Genomic DNA, 7,808 nt, shown 5'->3' with positions numbered 1-7,808 from the left:
CTAAGCTAGATAAAGTAACCAAGCAGCTATAGCATCATGATCATCTTTTTTATGGCAACTATTTTTCCACAAACGGAGCAACTGTGCGACGTACTGCTTTATATACGTCGATGACCACCTCTTGTAGTTGAAAATCCTGTCATTTCTGGCGTGCCATGCAGTAACGGCAGCGGCAGCAAAGAGGATGTTGAATTTGCTGGTTGCTGGCCACCGTTGCTTAGCCCGCTGTATGAAGCTGACGATGTCCGAGGAATTGGAAGCAAGGGTATCGAGATCAAACAGATGCCAAATGGTAGCCGGAGAGCAGCGTAACACCAAGTGCAGAGCAGATTCAGCAGCAGGGCAGATAGCACAGTCTTGATGTGTAACGATGGACTTCCATTGTTTCTTCATCATGTTATCCCGGGTATTGAGCCGCCCCCAGAGTAGAAGCCATAGGAAGATGCGGTGTTTGAGGGGAATGATTTGATATGCAGAGTTGTTGTGGTACATGATTTGACAGTGTGGAGATGACTATCTTTTCCATGTGTTGAATGTGCAAAGCACATGTGTGGCACTGGGATTCTCATATTCTCAAACTCGGAATCTTCTTACTCCTATTGCAATTCATGCTGTTTGGAATTCTGGAGTAACATTCTTACTAACCGTTCTCAGGTATATATTATCTTTATGTCACCATTTTGTTGTACAACTGATAACCATTTGCCTACCTGTATGCAATGTGTTTCACTATGCTCTGTCGCTTAGGGTGCTTTTTGGCATTGCTCATTTTCAGTTCCCCCCTCATGCTGGTCCCTGATCCTTTTTTTTCTACATAAATGTTGCCGTCTTATACTGATTGACAGAGCTCCTACCTTTTGTGGAAGAAAAATATAGAAGTGCTTAAACTAATTTAATTTCTTTGTTTTTGTGTTTCAGCTGCAGGGATATGATATCAAGGAGCTGCTGCAGGCATCTTGAAGGTTTCATGTCGTCACCTTCGTTTTATCTTGCGCTGATTTTGTATTTTGTTACCGAGCCTGATTTGATCGCCCTGCTCATCCGTGGTGTCGTGCTTCCGTTGCTGCGGTCGTAGTAGTTCTGGGTTATGATGTAGCTGACTGCTGGCTCTTGCAGCAGGTGGAACTCGCTTTTATAATTGTCTTGTCATGTACTCCCTCCATTTGAACTAAAAAATCGTCACTTATTTCCAAATGGACATTGTACTTATGTTCTTGTCTATACTGGGTTTGGTTGTCTTCGAGTCGTGGATTGCTGATTCTTGGATTAGTGATCCTTGGGTCATTTAAGCTTTTGGGTCTGTGTGGTTTTTATGGGTCGCACCTTTCTTTTTTGAACCTCAAAATATTTGCCTTGATGGTTTGAGAAAAAGAAGCACCCCTTTCTACCTGGCATACGTGCCACCTGCTAGACCTTTATCTAGCTGCCATTGACTGGTGGTCATTGGCATGCACCTCTGTAATGGTTTAAACATGTGTATTATTTGACCTTGCCGGTTGTGACTTTATTCATTTTTTTTTTGAAAAGGGGATACCCCACCTCTGCATCTGAATGATGCATATGGCTCATATTATTAATAAGCAAAATATTCAACAAAGGTCTCCAAGTCTCGAACAAAAAAGTAAAAGGCTCCACCAGAGCTAAACAGAGAAAAAGGAAAAGCCACAACCGGCTGGCATAGAAAGATAAGAGCACTACATGCCTATCCTATTACATGACTGCCATCCAAATCGGTTGAAAATACCCCGTGCTACCATCTTCCATCGGGTAGACGCAGTAACCGAACGCTCTCTGGCCTCCGTCGAGTGAGTAGCGACCACATACGGATCAACGCAGTGGCTCTGAATATAACCTGCAAAAAATGAATATTTGTTGTTCTGTTAAAAATCAAATCATTTCTGCAATTTTAGATTGCCCATAATAAAGCACACACTCCCACACGAATGTGTCTTGCTGTATCAAAATTTATCCCATCAAGCCACGTCCCAAATAACGTATTGATGGAATTTGGTGGTGTAATGTTAAAAGCTATGTGGACCGACCGCCACAAATTTTTTGCTAAGGGACAATCCAGAAAGAGATGTCTGATGGATTCGTGTTGGTCGCAGAAACTATATCTGGTAGATCCTGTCCAATTGCGTTTTACTAAATTATCCTTCGTTAAAATAACTTGTTTATGTACAAACCACATAAACACTTTGATTCTTAAAGGAACTTTGACTTTTCAAACATCTTTCAATCTAGGAATCAAAGTGTTTATGTGGAAACATGTTTTTAAAGGAACTTTGACTTTCCAAACATGTTTCGATCTAGGAACCACATAAACGCTTGTCTCGTGAGCAATTTACATTGAGTGATGCATTTCTAATAGTTTTGGACTCAGTTGACGCTGGCAACAAACTAATTATCTAGACCTAGGCTGCTAACCAGTGAGGACCAGCACTCCTTCCACCTTTGATGATTTCTGTATGATGGCGACCAATGTTGATGTGTCTGGCTTGAGAACTTTGTAAGTTGAACAACTCACACATATCCCAAACTTGACCATATAGTACAAGTCACCCAGGGATATGTTCCTCGACTCATAGGCCACTTACGCTCGCTTTGGACCACAATTGATCAGAATTCAAAATAGGTGAACAACAACGGGAAAGCAGAAAGTAACGATAACCAAGACGCATGCAAGAAGTTCCCCATGTCTACCAGTCCCGCGAGTTGTAGTTTGGTTCTCATCCAAAAGCAAAATCTGAACCATGGCATTCAACTTGGCGTGTCTCTCTTCCTCCCCCTCTTCCACTTTGCAAGAGCTATAGGTGGTAGACTGGTAGTAACATGTTTGGTCTATGCTACTCCGTCCATCCTTTATAACATGGGTCTGCTGGAAGCAGGTGCACTATTCTATTGTTTCTTTTACTACAATGTTACATTTAGCAACGACTAACTATTGATTATGACCATGAGCAGGAAGCATGTGATTTCTGACTAGCAACACTTCTATTTTCTCTTGTGAAATTCAGGTGCTTGTCTTTATGAAGCTCCAGTGCAAGGCACCACGAAGCACGAACTTCATAATCATATGAAGCTTAACGTTTTAGTGCGCCATGGTACTTGCATTGCAAATGGAACATTACTTCGTAACGAGCTTGATTATTTATAACAAACGGATGGTGATAATTAGACACAGGTGTACAAAGCCAAAACTAACTTCTCTTTCATTACAAAATCAAATCGCCTTGCACATATGAAAAATAATATTGCACTTAATTGGGTTGGTTCGTTAACATAGGCCGTGATTTGGAGGTTTGCAAGTTAAGCCAAAGAGTTAACAGATGGAAGGGGTAGGACAAACACTACTCATTGAACAAATGTGAATCGAGAGCAGCCATGGCAGCTCGACATGGTGCCTCGAAACTGGCCAAAATCAAGGAACCATGCAGTTTATTGTGAGCTGTGAAAATTAGTTGGTGGAAGATGCATGTAATATTCTGTTAAAACAAGTACATACACATGGTCCAAATTACAACTGCGATAGTAGACCGATCCGAACCGCATTTTACTTCGGTTTGTAGGTTAGTATGACGCAGAACATCAGTTATCATTCCAATCTTTCTTGAGGCACATATGTACTTGATGCCTCGTGATAGATGTTAAAATGCACAAAATCACCATGCAGACATTTGCTACTTAGCATGTCTCTTTTGACAGATGGCTTTGTATGCATGGTGTTGTTGTTAATGTTAGTGGAATCATCGCGCTTACTACCTATGTAGTGGCATGGCAGCAAGTACTTTTTTCGTTGCCCCATTTTTTATTTGAACCCGAGTGAACGGTGTGTTGTTATTCCATTATAGTCCAATGATAATAGACCCAGATCCCGGCATGCCGACATCCAAATGTCAGGAGGTGTATGTAGCACTAAATTTGAAAGTGAAGTTCAATTTGAGCATGATCATTATACCTAGTTCTACTTAATGCAAACCTATCTTTTGTGGGAATACTTAACTCAAACCTAAAAGGACACACGAAATAGAGCGACAACGAATAGTTAGAGATTCCTAGATTTAATTTTCTCAGGTAATGTTGTCTCCAAAGAAAAAGAAAAGATCTGATAACCAAATAATCAAGGTCCTAGCTCACAGAGGCCACACTCAAACAATCATCTAGCATGTAAAATTATTGCAAAATCTTGGACTTGTATAGACTCTAAGATATCACAAAGATAAATTGCCAATCTGCATGAGAAATAGCCATGTTTCTAATATTTTTTTTCCAATCTCACTTGGAAAATCGCACAAATTGGCGTCTTGTTATACTACAAGAAATATGTCAACTTGTGACCTTCTTTCTGTGGCCCTGGAAGAAATGGTTGTAAATCTACGACCATTTGAGACCAATTGGTCGTAAGCTGTTCGGAGGGCTCCAAACCCTAAACTATAACGACCATTTTGGTCAGAAAGGTCGTAATTTCCTTACACGAAATGGTTGTAAAGCAGACAACACTGGTCCTCTGCCTTATTTCTAGCTGATCACGACCAATATAGATGATCATAACCTTGTAAATTATGGTGATTGCTATGACTAGGCGCCACCTCATCAGTTTTGTCTATGTGTCATGTCCATGTGTCAATTTTTGCCTTAGGTTGTGAAGCAACCTATATTTCTGTTACTCCAAAATTCCCAAAAAATCCTCATAAATTCTTTGGATCATATCTTTGTCAAATATGTCAAAAACCTTCCTCACCTAGTTCAAATATAATTCAATAATATTCATTTTCCTATTCTGTTCAGAACAACACTTTGTGAAGGAAGTGCTATTTATATATTCTTGATTGCCCTTAAAATTTTTGGGCACTCTTTCCTATCCAAATCATTGCCTCATGAAAAAATTCAGCTCCATTTGCCTAGTAAATGTTCCTCGACAAATTTCCAAAGTTTTTGTTCAGCTAGAAGCTTTGTGAAGGAAGTACTAGCTATGCATATCCTAATGAGTTGATTTTTTTCCACATCCTCTATATGCCCATATCATATCTCTCCACAAATTTTAGCTCCATCTAACAATCCATGAGAGCTCACCATACAATCTTTGTTTCTAGTAATATTTTCAGTTTGTGAAACAACTATATTTTATATTGCTTTATAATTGCTGCCAATTTACCAGGACATTACCTTGACCATAGAAACTCACAACACCAAATTTTAGCTCATTTAATTTAACCAATTTCCCTCAATATTTTTCCCCAATTTTATGTTTAGTGGAGAACATTTTGAAGGAAGTACCATTTTTATTTATCCAAATGGTATGAATTTTTTATAGTTCCTTCATATGCCAAACTTATCATCCTACTCCAAACTTTAGCACAATCCAATCATCTATGTAAGCCCAGCTTCAATTTCTATTTTCTACCCAGATTGGCACATTGCAATGCAAGTGCTATCTAGACACCTCCAATTGCTCTCAAACTTTTTGTGCCATCTTACATATCCAAATAATTGCCACATTCCAATATTCAACTCCATTTGCCTATTAAATCTTCCTCATCAAATTTCCAAAGTTTCTATCCAGAGAGAAGCTTTGTGAAGGAAGTACAAGCTAGGATTATCCAAATGGTATAAAAAATTTACAGTGCTTTCCTATGCCAAAATGACCATACTCCACAAAATTTCCGCTCAATCTATTTATTCATTTGAGCCCAGTTTCAACATTCATATTTCTGCCCGATGTGGTACTTTGCAAAGCAAGTGCCATCTAAGCTCCTCCATTTGAGCTGAAAATTTGCCATGACAGTCTCCTTAGTAGATGATCATCCTCAGCCAAAACTCAGGCCCATTGGCCATGTGCATTTCCCGTACTGCTAATCAAACACTTGACTGCTAATTCATGTTTGAGCATAGTTCGGTCTCCTCGTGAGATTCTTATGTTGTCATTTTCTTCCTAGCACCTACCTAGGGAGTGCCCAACCCACTAGACATGTCTAGGCCATCCAGAACGCATGGCAACACTACGGTCACGCGATGACCACGCGACGGGCATGGGAGTTTACGCGGTTTGGAGTTGGGGCCCTCGGCCACCGTCCAAACCTCGACGTATCGCCACCAAACCATGTCTTTCTGCTTAAATAGATACTTATGTAACTAGAAATGATTTTTGGAAAAAATAAAGAGCAAACTATAAGGCAGCTGCAGTTCAAATTTAACCCGCTTCTCGCTGAATCGGCGGAAATTTGTCTTTTTCACAAGAGGTGGATAAAAGCTTTGGACACACAACCATTTTGTCAGTTGTGCATTAAATATGACCTAGTATTTTATAAAAATGATTTGATACAATTTTTCAACATATATATGGTAGGCCCTTTAGAAAAAAACTCATTTTGGGCATTCAAAAAATGGAAAATGATTTTTTCGTCCAAAGAAAATGAAAATTTCCTTAGGCAACATTGTTTTCTATTCCAAGATGCACCCTCGTGCACAATATGAGATCATTTGAACAAACTATACAATGAATGTGGCCATAAGATTGATCATTTAGCATGAAAGCAATGAATCTTCACAAATGATAGCTCATTCCGAGAACACTTTTTTAAAAGAATTGTTGTATTAAAAGTTTATTATTTTTCCTGGTAACTTGGTCACATATAATGACACAATATGAAGGTTTTCCAATTTTTTGATTTTTTTTGAATTTTTCATGCCCGTTTCAAAATGCGATCAAAACCATGGGCATGACCGTTCTTAGCTAGTGGTTGAATCTTGGAAAACTTTTGGTGTTTCTCTTATTAAATATATACTTATGTACCTAGAAATGATTTTTGGAAAAAAAATAAAGATCAAACTATGAGGCAGCTGCAGTTCAAATCTGACTCGCTTCCTACTGAATCGGCGGAAATTTGTCTTTTTCACAAGAGGTGGACCAGAACTTTTGACACCCAACCATTTGGTGAATTGTGCATTAAATATGGCCTAATATTTTATAAAAATGTTATGGTCCAATTTTGCAACAAATATATAGTAGGTCCTTCACAAAAAAAACTCATTTTGGGCAGTCAAAAAATGGAAAATGATTTTTTCGCCCAAAGAAAATGAAAACTTCCTTAGGCAACATTGTTTGCCATTCCAAGATGCACCCTTGTGCACAACATGAGATCATTTGAAATAACTATGCCATGAATATATTATTAAATATGGCCTAATATTTTATAGAATTGATCTGGTCTAATTTTGCAACAAATATATTATAGATCCTTCACAAAAAAACTCATTTTGGACACTCGAAAAATGATTGAAAATAGCTAGAAAGATCAGAAATGCATACAAATTGGTGCTCATCCATAAAATGTGGTCGAACTTGAGTGAAAAATTTGTATGATGCCCTTTTACAAAATATTTTAGCTGCTTCACAAAATAGCTCTATCTTTTATACTTGGAAACTATTTTAAATCACAGATTCTCGGACCAATCAGAATACTTCTCACGGATCACCCCACTCTATCTTATCTAAACCGTCCACACCAGGCGGATCCAACATCTCTCACTCACCTCTCACCAGGCCAACCCAAACCCTAGCAGCCCGCGGCCGCGTCTCTCACCCCTCTCCCCGAGAACACACCCGCTGCCCTCTCTCCCAGACCCAGATCGATGATGACATCCCTTCGTCGCCGCCCCCTCCTTCCCCATCCAGATCTTCTGCTCCCCACCCCGCCACCCCTACACATCCACCGGTGAACCTTGCTCCAGGGCTCCGCCGGCGCTCTCACCCACCCATCGGCGGCCTCGCTCCCAAAATCCGCTCTCCTCACCACCGCCAACGCCCC

The sequence above is a fragment of the Triticum aestivum genome, chromosome 7B (genome assembly GCF_018294505.1).
Source record: "Triticum aestivum cultivar Chinese Spring chromosome 7B, IWGSC CS RefSeq v2.1, whole genome shotgun sequence".
Lineage (NCBI taxonomy): Eukaryota > Viridiplantae > Streptophyta > Magnoliopsida > Poales > Poaceae > Triticum > Triticum aestivum.
This window is presented reverse-complemented; position numbering follows the sequence as displayed.